We start from the raw sequence: 22,737 nt of genomic DNA on the forward strand, positions 1-22,737 counted from the left end.
CGGCGTATACCATGGGTGATGGCATCAGAGAGTAGTTCTATCAACGCGCTATACTCAGCGATGTTATTCGTTGATTGCCCGATACATACACCTCTGAAACTTACTAACTTGCCGCTTGGATCAAAAATGGCCCAGGCTGCGAAGGACAGGTTCCGCGAACTACGACTCGCTCCGTCGGCATATCCAACACATGTCTCCAGAAGGTTTGACATCTGCAATAAATGTAAAAAGGTGGATTACTCGACCAAAACAAACACTTTAGCGAAAACAAAATACAACAAAAGCATACAGGTTACTATTTAAGCATAGTAACACTTGAGGTACAACCCATTACGGGGTTGCGCCAGTGGAATTCCGTCATAATACATTAACTCGTAGGCTCCTTTTGCTAACACTCGTTTAACAATATAGGGGCCCATCCATAAAGAATTAAATTTACCTGCTCCCAATTTATCGGATTCTTGGTCATAAATCAAGACCAAGTCACCTTCTGAGAAGAGACGGGGTTTGACATTTTTGTCGAATTGCGCCTTGACTCGTTTCTTATGGGCTTCGTTAGCCAAAGTGGCATCACGACAGGTTTCATCCAATTGGATTAATTCCAAGAAATGGGCCTCTTCTTCTGAAGTTCCGGGGAGGAGATCAATTGCGAGTTTAAGAGACGAGATTTCACACTGGATTGGCAAGACTACTTCCAGGCCATACACCAGTTGGAAAGGTGTGAACCCAGTCGCATTCCTTACCGATGTTCGGTAAGCCCGCAAGGCTAAGTACAGGATTAGGTGCCACCTTCTTTTGTGAACTCCGATCATCCTTTGCAACATACGCTTCAGGACCTTGTTGATCGCTTCAACTTGTCCGTTGGCTTGTGGATAATACGGGGTAGAGCTATTGTGAGATAGCCCTAGCTTGGCAGCTAATTCAACCATCATGTGATTGTGAAAATGTGATCCATGATCTGTAACTATAGCCTGTGGTACGCCGAACCTGGCGACTACATGATTGAAAAAGAAAAGGGCAGCTGTTTCACCAGTGTTATCTAATGTAGGCATCGCCTCGGCCCATTTGGTAAAATAGTCAATGGCGACTATAATATACCCATGCCCCCCGGTCGAGGTGGGGTTACATGTCATGAAATCGATGCCCCATTTGGCGAAAGGCCCAACGGCAACTATTGGCTGTAAAGGTGCGGGTGGTCTTCTGGTTTTGCTATCAAAAATTTGACAAGCATGGCAACTTCTGACTGCGGTTATGCAATCTTTGAACATGGTTGGCCAGAAGTATCCTGCTCATAAGATTTTCTATGCTGTAGCATATCCAGATTGATGCCCCCCACACGCGCCTGAATGACACTCATTCAGGGCTTTTTCGGCCTCCTCATGGGTGAGGCACCTCCTCAGAACTGTATCGATACCACGACGGTAAAGCGTATCACCGACGATCATGTAGTCTTTTGCTTGGTATCGTATACGTTTCTGTTCTGAGTGAGAGGTGTTAGGCCTGAATTTTTGGGTTTGGAGATAAATTATTATATCTCCATACCACTCATTGCTTGCAGATATCAGAAACAAATTCTTGTCCACGATTGATTCTTCGGAAGTTTCATCGTTGGATGACGATGGGAGATCGCACAATAATTCTGCGAAAACTAAAGCTTTCTTTGATTTGGATTTTACAAATTCCAGATCAAACTCTTGAAGGATCACTATCCATTTCGAATATTTGCCCCCCAGCAACTGTCGCAACAATATATAAGTCATGGGGTTGCAATCTGATAGAATGGTAGTTTTCCGAAAGAGTACATAATGTCGAAATCTTTGTATTGCTTGAACAACAGCGAGTGCTAGCTTTTCAACATAAGAATATTTGCTTTCTGTATCATTTAAGTTTTTACTTAAATAATATATAGGATGTTCAATTCCATCGACTTCTTGAACTAAAACCATTGCAATGGTCGTATCCGCTGTAGCCAAGGGTGTAGGGTAGTTGTCTTTCGGACAAGCTTGGTTTGCATCCCTATAATCGACACACACTCTAATTGTCCCTTGTTTCTTCATAACAGGGACAATATTCGATACCCAATCGGTTAGAGGAACCGGGTAGATGAAACCAGCATGAAGAAGCTTTTCAACTTCTGCCTTAATGGCAGCGGCTTTCTTGGGGTGCACCTGCCTGAGCCGTTGTCTTACCGGTTTGACATCTGGATACATCTTAATTTCGTGTTCAACGATACTTGAGTCAATGCCTGGCATTTCATCATATGACCAAGCAAAGACATCTCTGAACTCGCGAAAAAGAGCGTTATATATTTCTAGTACTTAAGGAGAAAAACCTTTGCCGACATAAATATTCTCTACAACATTTGTTTTAGTCGAGATATTTATTGCTATAGTCTCTTCAATATTGGACAAGTTTCGCTCGGAATCCACCGTATTTACAGTGTTTGATAGGAATTCAAAAACTGAAGGGTGGTAAAGGTCATGTTGAGTGTCTTCTTCATAATCCGGAAGAAGGGAATGATGGTGGCAATCATTCCATGGTGCCCCCTCAATCAACATTGATTGTAGGATTCCTTCATCGGTGCCATGCACTTTCGACCAAGGATCTAATGGGGTACCATATTCTCTAGACCTATCTACCCAAACGCTTGATGAGCGTTGATTTGGGTTCACCTCCCATGCCTGAAACATTGATTGCTACAATATTTCTATAGGGCTTGGGGGCAAAACCATTTCATGATCCATGTCTTCTGAGATCTTCGTGGAAGATATCATGTTGCAGGCTCTTACCAACGCTACTTCTCCTATATAGATTGGAGGTGGAAGTGTGAAAGTTCCCATTAATGTGGGGTCTTTCAGTAGGCCTACTCCAATATCTTGAAGCGAATGGTTGCTCCCATGGATCATTGGAATGCTTCCCGTAACTTGAGAACCATTAGGGAGGAAGTTTTGTTGGTCGACGATCGTAATCCCTCCTTGAAAGGGGAATGCGATCTTTCTAAAATAGGTTGACACAACAGCTGCCATGGCATAGATCCATGGTCTTCCTAGTAGGATGTTGTAATCAAGATTCCCATCGATGACTTCAACATCTATTTCTACCGTTTTTCCCCCTAGTTCAACCTTCAAGTTGTTTAGGATACCATACGGGGTATATGTCCTTCCGTCGAATGCTTTTAATGTTGTCGAAGATCGCGACAAGGTTGGAGATCCTAAAGTTTTCCAGCAACTCATCGACATAATACATGTAGATGCCCCCTCATCAATAATTGTTCGGTGAACAGTTTTGTTGAGGGCTTTCACTTGGATAAGGAAAGCTAGTTGAGCTGGTAACTGAGGATCGTATCCTTTGTGGTCAAAGGATACAAGATTGGAATCCTTAGGATCAACCCCACCAATGGCTGATAACAAAGCCTGCCTTTGGGATGGGCAATTTTGTAGTACTTCAAGAGTCGACATAGCGGATGGCGATTGGGCCAAATCTTCCACTATATTATAATGTTGCGCCGCTCTGGCGCGAGGATTAAATGTCGACTTGTGTACTACTCCCTTTGGCAGTTTTATTGTTAATTCAGGAATGATGGGCGGTACAACTTCTGTCGAAGTTGTTGTCGAACTACTTGGTTGATCTTTACCTTTGTCGTTCGACAGCTGCGGATTCCCGTAATCTTTGTTCCTTGTTGAAATCAAAGCATCATTTTGTTGCTTGGAAATCGACAACATTAGCACTTGCGACGGGGAAGCATTTCCACTATCAACCAGATTTGTACCTGGATTTGGGAACGGATCAGTCAACACAGCTGAGGTTTTTGGACTTTTAAAGAACTTCTTAAGCTCAGCTCTGTATGGACAATTGGCTGTCCAATGATCCTCATCACATATAAAACATGGATTTTTTGGTTTCCCTTTCCCAGGAGGGTTTGAAGAAGTTTTTTCGGGAGATGACTCACCTTGTTTCTTCTTCTTCCCTTTGTTTTGCTTCTTCTTGCTTCCTGGTTGTTTGGTTTCTTTGCCTTTATCTGCTGATACAGCATTTACTTCCGAAGCAAGAATTTCTTCTTTTGCATTTTGATCTGAAATCTTACGGGCTTTCTTGGAGGCAGCCTTTGTCGATTTCACATTTGTCGTGCCAATCACACCATCGCCGGCATGAGAGTCACTATTTGATTTAGGAGGAGGAGGAATTGAGAATTCCAGTCTAGGGGCGTCAGGTATTTTGTCGTAGAGCGTGCCAGACTGAGTGTAGACTAAGTCTAGATATTGTGCACGAGCAATAACTTGCTCCTCCGTTACGACTCCCCCCTTGGCCACATCTTCCGTTATGGCAGGAAGTAACGACTTGATAAACCATTCAGCTAATAGCTGATCGGGAACGTACGTTTTCACCATCCTACGACGACGACGCCACTCATGTATATGATCAGATATGTGAGTGGCCGTTGTCTGTTTGAAGTTGGTTAATATTTCCGTTCCCGTTTCATACCTTATCGGTAACTGAACATGGGTTAAGAATGTCGTGGCTAAGGTGCTGAAATTGTCGAACGAAGCTCTAGGTAATTCAATATACCATTTAGCCACTGGACCCGTTAACGTCCTCTGAAAGAGGCGAAGCCTTATCGAATCATCGTTTAAGGTGTTTGATGAACACCATAGATGAAAGGTCATCACGTGATTCGATGGATCTTCACCCGGATTTCCATTAAATTTAGGAATGTCTGAAGGAAGTTTGTGAGGAATCGCTGGCCACTAAGGGGCGTAAGCAATTGGATCGTTTGTTAACCGGTGTAAATCGGGTAACTCTAAAGTTGCCACGAATGGTAACTGTTGATTCAGGTTAGGTGAAGCATACCCAGGGTACGATGGAATTTCCTGAGCAGTTGGCCTTTGCATACTATCATAATGCAACTGATGTTGGTATGACTGATACGGTTGGTGGACTTGACCACTGTAAAGTGGTTGATTTTGACCGTTTTGAATGTACGGTTGTCCACTGTTCGCAAAGATCTACTGCTCAGAACCTTGGTATACTTGTTGGAATTGCGGTTGTTGGTATTGCACCAGCCACGGTTGTGAAGCCATGCTCTGTTGTGCTATACTAACCGTTGGACCAAGGTGTGGGGTAATTGTACCCATTTGGACCTGTGTCGCCCCACCAGTAGGTGATTGTGGTTGAGTCACAGGGTCAAGGGGCTGTTGCATTACAACCTGAGAAATCTGAGGTTGACATACAACAGGCAACTTTTGAACCTGTGACACTGTCATAATAGCCGGTGTGGTCGGGATGTTCGACATAGGTACACATTGTTGCATAGAATACACAACCCTTAGTTGTTGAGGTAGCATAGGTACCCAACCACTTGATGTAAGTCCAGTATAACCTGAATACTGTTGTGAACTCCCGTATGGATATCCTCCCAGGGGGGTAATGAAAGGGCATACTGCCCCCCATACGGTGGCAATTCGGAACTCAAGGGGATTGTTTGTCCTTGGGGACTGGATTGCCCAAATTGACATCCAAATGGATCAATCTGGCGAGTTTCAACATAAGAGTTGCCGGATATTGTTCCGGAGGAACAAACTAGAACGGACCACACTGTCGAAATAGTCCCTGGGTGGACTCCTTCTAGGGGTTGTGAGCTAGTCGGGACAGATGGTATGCCGGCAAACATTGTCGGAGTGATGGCAGGGAGTTCTGTTGTCGCTGTGTCATTCGACACAGTCCTAGATGTTGACGGTTGTTCAGACATTTTGAGTCTATCCAAGAGATTACCTAGTGTTTCTACAGGAACTTCCACTGGTGGTAGACTAACTTCTGATGTCGAAGGAAATAGAGTGACCCCGACTCCAAAATGTGTTGGAGTACTTGCTTGCAGATCTTCTACAATTTCCTCTATCGCAATCAAACCAGGTGGAAGGGGAAGACCGTCAGGTCCGTAAAATATTTCTGGTGCCGAAGAAGGGGTTGAATCGACAGCGATAGTTGTTTGAGGAGCAAGACTCTCTGAACCGGTCACAGATGGAACTGGTTCAGTAACGCAAGTATTTGCTCCCAGACTAGGATCAGTGTTACTGTCCCTCTGTGGCTGTTGAACTTCTTCTATAGAGGCAGGGTTTCCAGAAATGTTTGGAGTAATCGGAATCTCAGATGTCATTGGAACACTTGTTCTAACTTCGATAGGAGATTTCGAACCGGTTAAACAAGTTCGCTTTGTCCGTACTGTTTTCGATTCTGGAGACAAAGACGGTTGACTCGTAAGCCTCTGCGAACGATGGGGTTTCAATTGACTTTCTTCCATGATTGCGGATTACTCAATCAACCAAAATACGAAAGGGGAAAGTGTGTTTCCGAATTAAATGAATTTATAGATGCTTTTAGACACAACTTGCTTTTTCACTTTTAAAGAGTCGAGAAAAAGCTAAAGATGACTCTAGTCTCCTTCGATGTTTTAACGAGCCCGAAGTGACAAATGCTCGGATGGACTTTTTCTGTTATAGAGTCTGAAAAAGGCCAAAAGGAACTGCTCTGGAGTTCTAGGTAGAGGGTGTGCCAAACTTTTCGCAAAACCGCAGAATACTTTTTAGGGTACGGGCGGTCGATCTTCCTGAATGCTGTGTTCAGTGCATTGCGATCAGTAGGGCGGCCGACACGGCTTCCTAAGGATAAAGGTTTTATGCCTATAGGGGTCTCCCAATATATATGCGACGGTACGTGGGAGCACAATCCGTACTGGCGCTATCGTCCCTCAGGAGGAATCACCCACCATCAACGAGATCGACAGTGACCAGGCTTTACGACGCCGGAACACGTCTCTAGCCTAGACCTCTATGTTGTGCGTTATGTTGCAAAGCGTTGTTAAGTTCATTCAATTTATTTTAGGTTGATCTTTTTAGAAGTTTGCCTTTTGAGGTTCACCACGAGATGTATGATACAATTCCTAAATGCAGTCTAAAGATGATAAGCAAGCTTTTTATATCTTTTCAACCATGAAAATCCTAGCTACAAAGGGAAAAGAAAGACACCATCTTTTCTCAAAGAGAAATCAGCACACTCTAATGCACTTTTTCTAAATCAAACATGCAAACTATCAAGATGCAAATGCACAATGCAGGTGTTTGTTTTCCGCTTTCTTAGTATTGATGCCTACAAAGAAAGCTTTTTGTACAACTTTGAATTTGCTTTTAAATGACAAATACAAACAAGTTTACTTTTTCGAAATCAGAGAGGGTAGAAGAGATTACAACACTTAACGATTTCTGAAATGAATACTTGTTTCGACACTTAAAAGAGACAAACTCAAACCAAAAGCAAAAGTAAATGTATAATCAACTGTAAACAGCCAATGAACTCTATCCTAAGATCACAATCAGCAGATCTGAATCAAGGGCTACAGGATGACTATTTCACTCTTGCAAAGGAAAACTGTAAATGACGCCAAAAACACATAAAAACACTCACAGTCTTTTTGTACAAAAGGAGGCGGAATTTAAGCAGAGAAAAGGAGTTATCAGACAGGTACCTATGCTGGTTACAGGCTGCAAAAAAACAGAGATCAAAACAAGGTAAAACAGAGCAGAGAACCCCAGCTGCACAAGGCCTAACTGGATCAGCGCACCCTCAACACAGGGGTTTTGACATTCAGCGCAGGTAGCCTTCACGGGACCTGCGTTGAAATGCAGAACCTCTTCACAGGGTCTGCGCTGAAGGAGAAACGAGAGTTTCTCACTGGGTTCTAGGTCACAGTTTGCTATTTAATCTACAGTTTCAGGCCAAATCAAAGCAACAAGCAAGGTACAATCAAAGGGATGCTTTGAGGAAGGGCTAAGATCTATCACAAAGGATCATCAAATCATTTGTGAGTCCATTGTTCAGATCATAGACAAATCCAGTGATTGGATCAAAGCAGCAACTGTCTACTTTGTATCTGAGAATAGCAGATGCAGTTCGATTGTTGCTGTTGAGTCTATGAAACAAACAATGATGGAAACACAAATAAAATGACTAAACAGATCTCCCCAGTATGGTCGCCAATTTGTTGTGGGGAAAAATGCCTATGCAGGACGATCCTATCCACCTAAGGTGTGACAGTGCCTTAGCAACAAACAGAAACAGCTATTCTAGTATTCTTCCTTTATGAATTAAGAATGAAGAGAGATGGATGGACTAACCGGTGTCTTCCGTTTTTCCCTCGGTCCTGTTTCTCTTCTCTTTGGGAGTTCCCAACTACTCGTCTTCTCGCTCGCCCAGCTTCAAGAGGTTTCTGCAAGATCACAAGAAGAGAACACTACACAAAGACAAAGATTCATATTCATAACTAGTTCAGGATTAGAAATAAACTAAACATACTAATGCAATCATACATCAAAGATACACCAGTATATAGGAGAAACCAAGATAGCTATATTGATGAATAACAAGGTTCAGGAAGAGATACAACCCAGAGGGCTCCAATCCAGCATCTCCTTCCCAGCAAATAAAATTCCTATCTTCACCTTCCCTCAAAGCATTAAGCACCCAATGATTCCAATCTCGAACCAACAACAATTCTTTGCAATCACAAAATTCCAGCCTCTAGATCTCATGGAGGAGAGATCCATATATAGATGTTTGGAGAGAGGATGATTCAGCTTGAGATCTGACTAGTGTCCTCTCCCTCTGTCAGTTCTTTCTTCCACTTGGAGGTTCTTGCTTCCACTTGGAGATTGAGAACCTCTTACTCATCACTAGTCGAATTCACTGAGGCAAGTGTCATTGAGGAAGATTCTGGAAGCTTCCAGGGTCTTGACACCTCGTTGAATGAACTTGCCATTTGTCAACTCTCGTTCAGCGCACCCTGGTAGTGCTTCTACCTGCGTTGCAGTGCAGGTAGCCAGTGCAGACTTTGCATTTCAGCGCAGACAACTAGTGGAGCCTCTGAATTGATCCTAAATTGACTTGTTTTTGAGCAGTTTCTGGTGGAGAACTTCTGTGAATTGCTGTGGTTTGTTGGCCTTGTTCCTCTAGGGGTAGGAACAACATGTTTAGGGACTTTGGATCCCTTAGTTTATGGACATTTCATGCTCAATGCTGTAAGGCACAAAAATGTCTATAACACATGCGTAGGTTGTTTTCTTTCAAAGTTTCATTCTCCTTCCTCAAAGCCTGTTCCAAAATAGTGAGCTCAGTGATAATCTCCTCTAATTCCTGTAGAGACTGATTTTTATGGGGAGTTATGTTCTCCTCATGATTTCCTTGGAAATATTGGGGCATGCTAAGTTCCTCCTATCTTTTTTGTTCTTCTGCTATTTCATTTCCACTTTCATGCAGTGGGGGAATCTGGGAGGACATTATATCAATGAATTCAGTTTTCTCTACCTTCTCTTTTCCTTTAGGCGGGCCATGAAGCTTTTCTTTCTTTTTATCAGATTTCTTGGGTAGTACCCCCTCCTTCTACAATGTCCTTTATAGCCAGCTTGACAGCCTGGCTCCTTGTGAATCTCTCAGCAGGGGTGGAAGTGCCCTTCAACTTAGGCTTTTTATCTTTGGTTTCCCTAGTCACCACCACTTCTTCATCTTTTCCGTCCTCCTTTATCTATGACCCATGCGTCTGTGACTTCTTCCTTGGTTTTTCTGCTGGATTTTCCTCCTTGGGCTCTGAAGGGTTAGAGTCTTCGTCCTTCGTGAAATAATTCTCGGCTGAAAAATCCTCCCACGTCTTCTTCTTATCCTTCAGAACCTCCTTTAAGATGATTTTTACTAGCCCATGGTGATAGAGGTTTTCCTCCAAATGGGCTTCCCTTTCTGTAGTGGCCGTAGACATTTTCGTCAGGGACATCTTCAAATAATATGGAAAATTCAAAGGCTTATATTGAAAATGTCCGAGAAGTCGAATGTGAAATAAAAAAGCAAGCCCAAAGCGACCTTCACATGTTATATACTTCTACAGGAAAAATAATAGGTGCCGATACTTACTTCTCAGGAATTCCTGTGGAATCCCTTTTCTCCAGTCAAGGTTTGAATTTTCCTTCCAGAGAAAGGACGCACAAATTCCCTTATTGAAATTCTGATTCTTAAACCAACATTCCTCGTCTTGTGGAACTTCGCATGCTTGAGCCACCAAATCCTCTGTTAATCTAAACTGGACGTTCCTGACTTGTGCTTTGTCACCATTCAAATTCAAGGCGAAGGACTTCGTAACCTCTGAATTGTGGCCGCTGAACTTTTGAAAAAATCGTAACCACCCTACTTTCTCCAGTCTTGTTTTACTGCGAGGGTCAACTTCCAACAGTGCAGGGCCTGCAGCTCGAATCAAACATAAGCACACAGTTTTGACATAATGAAGGATGAGAGAGACAAGATGAATGCAAGTCACAAAAATTTTGTGCTAAGACTTACAATGGATCATTCAACAAGGGAGGGTTAAATTGAAATATCAGAGAACACGGTGATTTTGAAAAATAGGTCATGATCATGATTATCATCATGATCTGACCTGCGGAATGATATCGGGAGTACAACCACCGGTCATGTAAGAGTCATGATAATCAGGCATGGAGCTTAATTTATGATACAATGGTTTACCGATGCTTTTTTCTACAAGGGTTACCATAGCTCAAATCACACAAATTTTAAAATTAAAGCATCAATTACCTCTCACCTTAAGTGTCCTGTCATTGGTTGTACCTTACCGAGCTTACCTTCTAATGGTCTAGTCGTTAAATGACATTTGCTTGATTCTTGAAATGATAACCCACTTAAAAATTACATCAAATTTATAATCTCACAATTCATGACCTTGACCAATAATAAAATTGTCAGTACTTTATCAAATAATTTAAACTGATGTTCTGTCTATGACTTTTGTTCTTCAGGAAACCTAGGGAGTTGTTGTAGGAAATGGAACAGTGACCATTGAACATTCTACAGGAAAAATCATTTCTCCCCCATCTGTGTACAATTCATTACACATGAGTGAACTTGTTGATGTCAAATGTGTAATGATCTCATTGGATTACCAGCCATTAAGGTCAACTGTTAACCAATGTGAGGCCCATCATCATTAATGAGAGTGAGTACCAAGGTACCCTGATGCATCCTATTGTGTGTGAATTTATGAGTTGTTGTCGAACCCCTGTCGGATCAAGTAGTCAAGGAGCCATAGTGATTCCCCATTTCGGCTAGTGAGATGGCCTATCATTGGGGCATACAACCTTCAAGGCATCATAAGACTCCCATCTTACACCCAGATAATTTGTTGATGTCGATGGGCCAAGATTGTTGGAAGGAGGGCCTTAACAAATCCCACATTGGTCCAAAATGAGAAATCCAAAAATTAACTAAAAAAGAAAATTTATTGAGAGGATCCCAAAGGATCTATTGACCTATAGTTTTAATGAGCCTAGGGAAGTCCATGCTCCCCAAACTTCAATTTTAGAGAGTTTGAAATACTTGGAAAATAAGACTCCAAGGGGGCTCCTTTTCTGTAACTAGTCCATTGGGCCCAGAGAAAGGAATAAACATGTATCCAATAGACATTCCTCTCATGGTTTACTGATCACGAGGAAGAAAAAAGTAAGCTCATTGTATCAGCAAGAAATCAAGAAGAGATAGTGGAAGGAATGACTCCTTCTCTCACCATTTCCGACTATTTTTTCTTCACAATTTCTTCCACAAATTCCTATCACAATGCCCATTCACTAAGAAGGTAACATTCCCATCATCAATGGTTTTAACCTGAACAAATCCATTATCAAAAACGTTCTCAATTTCATAGGGGCCTAGCCAATGTGCGTTGAATTTCCCTTTAAAGTTATTAATTTTGAATCATACAACAAAGCCTAGTCTCCCTCTTTGAATTTCTTCTTTTTAATGTATATGTCATGCCATTTAACTCATTGTTGTTGGATCAAGTCAATATGCTGAAAAGCATCCTGCCTAATCTCATCCAACTCATTGAGCTGCAATATTCTTTGATGTTGAGCGTCATCAAAGTCTATACCCAAATCTGCTGCCATCTTGAAAGTTCTGATCTAAAATTCAATGCGAAATAAAACTTGCTTTCCATACACCAATTCATATGGAGAGAATCCAGTGGTACTTCTCCATGTGATCCTGTAATCCCACAATGCTTCAAGGATGTCGATCAGACCAATCATTTTTATGTAATTGCATTGTTTTGGTAAGGGTTGTCTCCAACACCTTATTTGTTGATTCCACCTGCCCATTGGCCTGTGGATGGTAAGGGGTGGACTTCCAATGAGTAATCTGATATTTCTGCACAATTCCCTGCATAATATTTGACACAAATTGAGTACCTTGATTAGTAATTATCTCCCTAGGTACCCCAAATATTACAAAAATATTAGAGAAAAGAAAATCTACCATTGTTTTCTCCGTTGCTTTAGGTAGTGATCTTTCCTCGACCCACTTTTTAACATAATCAATACAAACTAAAATATACTTCTTACCTTTGGACATAGGATTGATGGGACCTACAAAATCAAGAGCCTACCTATCAAAAGGTTTATGAGAACCTTTGGCTGCAAAGGAATCTCATCTGATTGTACAGGCTACTCCATTCTCTGGTAGCTGTCACACTTCCAGACATACTCTTTTACATCTTTAAAAATACTTGGTCAATAGTAACTTGAGCAGAGGATCTTATAGGCTACCTGCTTGTCTACAAAGTGCCCTCCACAAGATTCATCATGACAGGCTCTCAAGATGTCATAGATCTCATCTTCCCTGATACACTTATGAATAATCAAATCAAGTCGAGTGAAAAAGAGATCTCGCCTAATCCAAGAGTAATGAAAAATTTTCCTAGTAATTCTCTTTTTCTAATTAGATGAAAAGTAAGGTGGCAACTTTCTTGTAGCAAGGTAGTTGGCCATGTTTGAAAACCAAGGTGTTTTGAGAGAAAGAGCAAACAAATTTTCATAAGGAAAGCTATCATTAATAGGAATGTCCTCACTTGCATGGTTGAGCCTAAATAAGAAATCAACTACTTGATTTTCTTTTCCTGGTCTATCCAATATTGTGATGTCAAAATCCTAGAGGAACAAAAGCCACCTAGTAATCCTGCCATTAGTGACTGGTTTGTTCATGAGATATCGAATGATAGAATGATTGGTGTTTACAAAAACTTCATAGCCCATGATGTAATGTCTAAACTTATTAATAGCACAAATTACAACAATGAATTCTTTTTCAGTTACCGTGTAATTCAGTTCTGCAAGAGTTAAATTTTTACTATTAAAATAAATAGCATGGGTTACAGGATCCTCCTTTTGACCCAATACTGCTCCTATGGCTGAATCAGAGGCATCAGTGAAAATATGAAAGGGAAATTTCCAATACGGGCCTCTCAAGACAGGTGTTGAAGAAATATTTTCCTTGAGTGTATCAAATGCAACTTGACACTCATCATTCCAATGAAATTCAGATTCTTTAGTGAATAATTTGAACAATGGTGAGGCTACCTTTGTAAAATTTTCAACAAAACTTATGTAGTAGCCTGCATGTCCAAGGAAACTTTGAACTCCCTTTTGACTAGTTGGTTGTGGCATCTTTACAATAACTTCAACCTTTGCCAAATGAACTTTAATTCCTGTAGCAGAAACATGATGACCCAAAAAAATACCTTCAGTCATAAACAGAAAACATTTTTCATTACTTAATGAAATATTAGTTTCTCTACATCTTTGCAAAAATTTCTCAAGATTATGTAAATCTTCTTCAAAAGTATCACCCATTACTATAAAATCATCTAGATAGACCTCTTTGCAATCATGCAAAAGGTCAGAGAAAATACCAAGGACCGCCCACTGGAATGTGGCTATTGTGTTGCACAAACCAAATGGTAATACCCTATATGCATAGGTACCCCAGGGACATGTGAATGTTTTCTTCTCCTGGTCCTTTGGAGCTATCCTAATTTGATTGCATCCACTAAACCCATCTAGGAAGGAAAAACACTTTTTCCTTGCTAAAGTGTGCAACACTTGATCTATAAAAGGCAAGGGAAAGTGATCTTTTAAGGTAGCTTTGTTTATTTCCCTATAATCTACACATACTCACCATTTATCGTTCTTTTTGGGGACAATAACCAGTGGAGGTACCCACTGGATATCTAAGATATGATAAATGAACCCTACATTTAACAATTTTTGTAATTCACCTTTCGCAATTTCCCTTAAAGCAGAGTTCATCCTCCTTTGTGGTTGTCTCACAGGCCTAAGATTTTCTTCTATATAGATATGATGAATTCATGTATCTGGGTGAATGCCTTTCATGTCTGTATATTCCAAAGAAAATGTGTCTAAAATGTTTTTCAATACTTGAATTAATTGTTTTTCTTGTTTAGGGATTAAGGCAAAATTAATGTTTAAAGATTTTTCAGGAAAAAATTCAACTACCTTACTCCCCTATTCAGTCAAGGAATATTTAGGAAATGAAGATAAGAGGATTGAATGTAGTTCAACTTTTGTACTATGTTCATGAAAATCCTGCAGATAATTAATGATATTCAAATTATAACTAGACTTCCCTTCTAATTTCTACAAAAAATCAAGATTAGAAATACAACAATTTATCAAATTTTCTTCTAAATTTTCTTTAAGGCTCATGGCTTGGGCTATCATCAAAACTAGTCGGGTACATTCTGAATCATGCTCCTCTTCTTCAACCCAATGTGTATTTTTTGATCTCAAGAAGGGTTTAGCAGGAGGATAAAAAATAATGTGATTTGCTTCAGCTTCATGAGTGATGGTCATGTTTCTAGACCTACACCATATGTAGGCATCTACCGTGGCTAACCACGGCCTCCCCAAGATCAAAGGATGCCCTCCCAAGTTAGTTTTAGGTTGAAGAACATAAAAGTATGCAGGGTACTCCTAAGAATCTATCGAAATGACAATGTCTTCTAATACCCCCTTTGGCTTTACTTTAGACTTGTCTGCTAGTTCTAACATGGTGGGAGTAGGTAATAAGTCAAAGGATCCTATATGAGATAAAGTCTCCATAGTCATCACATTAATGGATGCACAAAAATAAATTTAAGTGTTCTTTATGGGATATCCATTGATAAAGGTGGTAACCACAGGGATTTCGGGGTCTGCATATTTTTTAGTAACAAATCTGGTGGACATTAAACTTGAAAGCTTTCCACCTACTTGAATTGCAGAGGGTTCTCTCTTTTGTCTTCCTAGTTTCTTGGTACAAAGCTCCTTCACTGTTTTGGCATAAATTGGGATATCCTTAATTGCTTGCAATAACGAGATCTTAATGTGCACATTTCTTAGTTCATACACAAGATCAAACTTGGGCTATTTTAATTTCATTTCCAACCTCTCTCGAAAAGGAGGCTGGACCGTCTAGGATGAGGAAGGTTCTTGTGGCCTTGAAGTAGGTTGTTATGATGGTTTCAGTATGGTTTCAACTTCAGGCATTTCCATAGTATCTTCCTCTACAATCTCTTCAATCCTTTTAGGCTGGGTTACCACTTTTCCTGATCTAAGTTTAATTTCCTGCAGTGACACAGGAAATTCCTGTAACATAGGAACATAAATTTCCTGCAGTGGATGTGGTGCAATACAGTAGGTAGGAAAAGTGGGATAAGTGAACAATCCAATATTGTGAGTAGATTGGATGGTTTTATTGTTGGGGTTAGACATTGGTTGAGCATGAAGTTGTGTGGGACAAAGTTGATTTGGTGGGGCAGGCAACTGAAGTTGCTACTGTTGAGGTTGAATCATTTGCTGCAGTGTGGGCTACAGTGGATAACTGAGAGGGAAAATTTTGTGCAATAGGGTAAGAAAAGTTCCCCTACCAAGGCTGTTGTGGAGGCCAAGGTTTCCAGGGCATTGGATATTCCACATCTGATTCTGAGTATAAGGAACTTGAAAATGTGATTGAGACATACCTGTAGGATGTGGTTGCCATGGTCTTTGAGGTGCCATTGCATAAAGTGCATTGACATCTCCCTAATCTGATAGATATGCTACTTTAATCTCAGGAAGTGAAGGACATTGATTAGTGGAATTCTCAACTTCATAGATTTGGCATACCTCTATATAGTCTGTAGGAGATTCCCTCAAGGCATTTTTCTTCCTGCATTTCAAGCAGAACATGACCATGTATTTCTCCAGTTCCTCCTGTTTCTCATGTTTCTTCTTAGCCTATAAATATCTAATTGTGAAGATAAAGTGCTAAGAATATCATTTTTAAAATTTTCAAATAGACTACACACTTTAGCTTTGGTTACTCCAGGTCCAGCAACTGACTTGACAAGCCTAGAAGAAGTATCTCTTGTTCCTGCTCTAGCTTTAGAATTTCCTCTTGAATATCACTGACACAGCTCACACACATCATCATAACTTAACTTTGATATGTCACCTCCTCCCATTAAGTTCAAAATATCCATATATTCTGGTCTGATTGCACTGAGCAAAATTGTTCTCTTGGTGTCCTTTCTTAGTTGATTCATCTCGGATCTCTGCAGATTATACTGAAATCTTTCCACCAAATCCTCGAGACTCTCCCCTTCCTTTTGATTCATGCCAAAGATTTCTTCCCTAAGGTCCCTAGCTTTGCAATAATCTTGGTATTTATTCAAGAATACCTTTTTCATGTCATCCTAGGTTGTAATGGAGTTTGAAGCCAACCCCATAAGCTACCTAAGAGTTGCATCCTTAAATGTTGCAGGAAACAACTTCAGCTTCTGAGCATTGGAATAATAGTCATAGCTCTTGCATAATACATCGAACTAAAAAAAAAGGCATTAGGCTCTTCACTGGAGATTCCACAAAAGTTAGACAAGGCTGAGGGAGGAATATTATTCATATGAGTTGCTCCACCAGTCTCCATTATAGGGAATTCATACATGACCAGTTCCTCTTCCTTCTCACCATAGCCTCCATCTGTATTACCAGTTCCTTCTTCATGATCCATTTTGGACCAAGAAGAAGTAGGACCTTTGTAAACTACAGATTCTTCAGAATCAATGGTTTGAAATTATGTTTCTTAAATAGGATTAATGAGGAATTCCTTTTCAGGCTGACCATTGATAAAAAGATGTTGTCTTCCTTGTAAGGGGAGGTTCTAAATGGGCAACAACAAAATATTTTCCTGTAGAAGATTCTACTATGGAAGTAGGAATATGCTCTAAGCTCTTTTCAGAACCACAAACCTCATGTTCAGACTCTTCTTCCTTTGTTTCCTTATTTCTTGCAGACTTCATTTTTCTTTCCAGTTTATTAGTAAATAAAGTGGTGCTCACACCACCACAAAATCCATTTGTAAATACTGGACCCTATTCTCTATTATGAAAACAAATTCAAAGAAAAACTACTTACCATGCAATTAGGACACAACTTTGGCAAAAAATTTTATCTCTACAGGTGCATAGGATTTTCCCTTCATCTTACCACTTCGACTCCCCTAGTCCTAAAAATTTCAAACAGCAAAAATAATACTAAAACACTTTCAGTATTATCCCTTACCACATCCCCGACAATGACGCCAAAATGTTGGGTCAAATTATAGACTTATAATTTGTCAACATAAATCATCAACCTAGGGCAGGTAAGCTTGTGAGATGTTGTGCAAAATATTTGGAGGCTTAATACCTCAAGTGCTTACTAATCAAACCAGTCAATCATACACAGAACTCATGCCTCTCTTTTGCATCAACATTTGGAAGCAAAAGGCTATGGAGTGGATCTAAACATCCCTCTACAACTCTCAGTATTGCTGATGTTGATTAAAAAAGATAAGAAATCAAACTTACAACAATAAGGAAATCAATTTGACAATGTAAATCAAATCTTTGATTAAATGAAATCAACACATTAACATAGAATCTTAGTCATTCAATCAATGGAAAATTGCTACTGGAATTTCAGAAAGAGTACATCAGTTGTGTAAACAAATTATTACTCCATAAAGGAATTTAAAACACACACACACTACAACTAAGGGAGTTGTGAGCAAAGGGTGCCCTCCATCACTCACAACCTCTTCAAGATTAAAAGGGCTTGCTCAGTAGAATGGACAGAACATAAAGTATTATATTAATCTCAAGATATCACAACTGATTACAATATGATATGTGCTATCAGCAAACCTAACCCAACCCCTTACAATATGAAACATAATCAAATTTATATCAGTTTGAAAGCTCATATTTGGCTCGAATGAGGAAAACTACTAAACTGAGATATTAGATATCAATAGTGGTATAGATTGTCAAAATTAGCTTTGCTGAGTCTAATCCATGATTGAAAGCACGGATTAGACAAAATTTGTTACATAGTTGGATTTTCTCCTCATGCAACCAACGAGAAGAGGTATGCAAATCTGGGTAGTTTCGATGGTGGATTTGAAACAACCAATAGGACATCATCCATGTATGACCATTTCGCCACAAAACCCATGTTCTCATTTGATTTGTAAGTGAGTGAAACATAGCTAACTGCCGATTTTGTTACAGGAAATCTAGGAGGTTGCAGGAAATCTGAATTTGGATGAATTCTGGTACGTCTATAGGAAATGTGACCGCATGAGCTGTCTGTGGGAAATTTCGGGACTATTTCAAACCAAAACAAATCTGCATAAGATTTCTACATTAGTTTGCATGATACTTTAATAAGGAAACAACTAGCTTAAGAAATGCTTAAGATTAAGGTAAAATGATACCTTTTATGTTAATTTGCATACCTCAAGCATATAACACCCTTTTGGCCAAAACGTAGATGATATAACCGAAATAAGCACAATTAGGGGTCAAGGAGAGTTCAAAGTGCGAGAGATAAGGTCTAGGAAAGCTATCAAAATTAGGCAAAACTGGGTCTCAACAACAACACTTTCAAACATGACATACATACACACCTACAGGTATGCATATATAAACATCAACATAATCATGATCATAACATAATTATGAGATATCAAGGTCAAGGGTTAAGAGAACTTCCTTCGTTCATGCAACACATGCGCAACATTAAGAATAGTCATTCCCAACATAGCCAAGGCATATGATGCCTCAGATCCATTTACTTTACCTTTTTGGTTACCTTTCTCATGACTTTACAACCACTGTCCATTTACCACAATGGACCTAGCTAGACCAACTAGCTGTCATAGTCTTACCTTCCACTGCCCTTACTCATGCATGAAGCTTCATCTAAGTCTTTTATTACTTGTTGGTTACCACACAACTCTCCCTGAGCTCCATTAATTTCCTCTTTTCCCAAACAATTCCCAAGACTCTCAAAACAGTAAAGGAAATACCAAGAAGAAAACAAGAAGAAAACCATGGGAAACCAACAACAATACGACACCACAAACAAAGTGGCATGATCATGCACTAGACATAACAAAACTTCAAATCAAGCACTAGAAAATCACAAAAGGCCAAAAGCACAAGACTAAAAATATACATCATGACTCAATCCCCATGTTTTCCAGTGTTTCCAAAGAAAAGATCAACTTGAGCCTTCTTCAAGATTTCATGGGAGTCTCTTTGTCATGCAATCCCCTACATCATACTGCCATAAACACATAACTGTCGGTGCATAAATACACATAACAATACGCCAAATACCTTATCTTGTTGTGCCAAGAATGTTTCCTTGTCGCTGAAAACGTCCATGCCATCTCTCAAGGGACTCCAATCCCCTTGACAAATCCACCTATAACGAGAGACTAGCTAATATACTTGTCAAATACACATCCATGAATATAACACATATCCACATAATTTCAAACAAATAAAGGTTAAGAAGATTTCCTGTGTGAAAAACACTCATTCATTTGGAATTAAGGTTTCCAAAAATAGCCCAAGGAATTCTTGTTCAATTCATTTCTTTTACCTTTTTTTACCTTATTGTAATTAATGCTTAATTATATAAACACATCAATGATTACCTTGTCATGCTAATACCAAGCATTTTTCTTACAACTTCTCACACATGTTAACCACATGTTCCAAATATCAAGACAATAATATTTATCAAATTGAAATAAACCTTTACCAATACTAACAATCATGTCATAATCCATAGTTAACTCATATTCATTAGACATAACGCTAGAACTTTCCCCTACTACACTGAAGTACACATCAGCTGTCTAAACACATATGTATTAGTACAATAATCTCGAAACAATATCATTTGAACACATACTCATATTATGAAATTCATCAAACATTCAACCAACTTGCAACCATACCATGTTAAATAAATCAACTGGATGACGTAATAGAAACCAAACACTCAAACACCCAATGGATAACATAATCCAACAATCAACCACCAGTTATATGATGTAAGAAAACTCATACCTTAATGTATCTCAGGGGAGGCTATCTTGTCTGCACAATAAACCTAGTTAGCACAATATAACTTTACAACATATCAAACCAAACATAAATGAGATCATGATATCCATAATAGTCACTAACTAGCATGTTCACATCATAATCTTATAAGCATTTGTTGTTCATGCATAACAACCACATATGTACGATCAATCTATATTAGTATGACACCATATCAAAAATATGTCAGCTCGTACCTAAATATCGCAACCACAACCATCTGCATAGGTCAAACCAGGTTAACACAATACATATAGCATCAAGATATTCAATGTAATGAACATAACCATCACACATATGACCAATCCAAATTACAATATCAAGACCTTAATGAAATAACCCTAATCATCATGTTAATAGCATATAACAACAATAATCTATATATCATGCTCATCAACAACCTATAACCTAATCATCAAGTTATCTAACATAAAACAACAATAGTAATGCATACAACCACATTTTACCATCATTCTTGACTATCTGACTCATGTGCATATGAATATGCTAATCAACTATCATTTATCATGTATGTAACCATAACATGAAAAGACATGTACATAAACCTAATGTATATAACCCTAATGCATATAACAATCCTTAACCTACATACCTGCATGCCCAACATACAAACCTGTATGATGACATGCTCTTGCCTCGAGGTCCAATGTTGCAACTTCACTTTGATGATCTGCATCTCCTGCTTTACCTCATTCAACACATTAGCATCATAACATACCAATAGCACCATGATGACCTAAATTGCATACCATGACTTCACAAGTCATGTTTGACCTACTATTCATTCATAACTATAACCAAGACCATACATGCATAACGGCTGCATATAGACATATAACACATGAGCACAAAACCATATACATATCCTTCTAGATAGAGTCCAGTCATCAATTCGTGACCATATCAACTTCACAAACCATGACCTCATGCATGACAACAACCATTACTCCACTGTACACATTGCCACATGCAACCATCAACATGCAATAAGCAATGCATAATCAACTACACATACGCGTGAACATATGTAGTCGAGCATAAGAAATTAATACTTGTAACCAACCTACAAGACTGATACATGTAATCATACATATAAGAATGCAACCTAACATACAAGGATGTAATCAAGTGACATACAACAACATGTAAGAGACATATACTCATGACGATTCATTCCATAAAATCAACATCGAGTTCCTCATGAAAACCTTACTATAACCATGATCAACATTATGCAATGCAACAAGCACATGGAATGCAAGTGTAATAGATACACATGCAACTGACATGCATGCATAACCAACACACACTGCTCGTCTAGTCTGAGGGGTGAATCATGCTCTGATACCACTTTGTAACACCCTCCTCCCACATCTACCAAAGTAACTAGCCAACCGGGGTAAACATGCGACAAGAGGCTACTATGATTGGATTCGACCTCCTATGTGACCTTAAGGAAGTGGAATCAGCGGAAACATCACATACAATCATCCAAAACAAGCTAAAGGACCAACAAAAACCAATCCAACACTTCGGACAGCTCGCCTTTGGGTCTTACTGAAGTTTTGACCATCTTAGGCCTTAGTCGCTCGCATGCTATAGGAATGACAATGTACAAAAACCCAAAGTCGCTCTCATAGGCTTATGTAACAGTGTCTAGGGACCCAATTTGCGAGTTTTGTGCCAACGACCTTAGTATTTAAGTCACTTTTTCAGGCCTAGAGCCTAGGTCATTGCCCCGAATGGAGTGATAGCTTAAGATTAGTAAAGTAATAGGAAAACAATGATTCCAAAGCAATAAGTTGAATGAGACCTTAATTAGATCCCTACTAGCCATGTCAGGAATTTTGTCAAACATATCATCAACATGTAACCTACAGGTGTAAACAAAAAAAATAAGTGTAGGGATCTTATACTTATCTGAGAATCACTATGAACCATTGTTCCTTCATGTCATTTGTTGCATTATCATCTATTAGGCCATAGATACATTATCCATTCATTTACAAGTAAAAACATGGTGACAACTATACATACATGCTATCATAAAACATACATATAACCAACATAATAGGGACATAAATATCATAAACATATCACCCATAAAATCCACATATACATCGGTACATTTACACATGAAAATCAAGGGAATGAATTTTTGATTAATGAATGCAATAAACCAACTAGAGATGGGACTACCACATTCCACCTGACCATAGATTGGTTGAGCCAAGTCTTTCTTTAGCCAATCACCCTTGTGCCATATTCCAAGCATGAAAATCCACAGTCTGATCCAGGGATCACTAGGCCCTACACCTAGAAACACTCTCTAGGTTTACCGTACATCCCATCCCTAGACT

This window comes from Pinus tabuliformis, chromosome Q (genome assembly GCF_031772625.1).
Source record: "Pinus tabuliformis cultivar Carrire ecotype Pingquan chromosome Q, CPIR1, whole genome shotgun sequence".
Classification (NCBI taxonomy): domain Eukaryota; kingdom Viridiplantae; phylum Streptophyta; class Pinopsida; order Pinales; family Pinaceae; genus Pinus; species Pinus tabuliformis.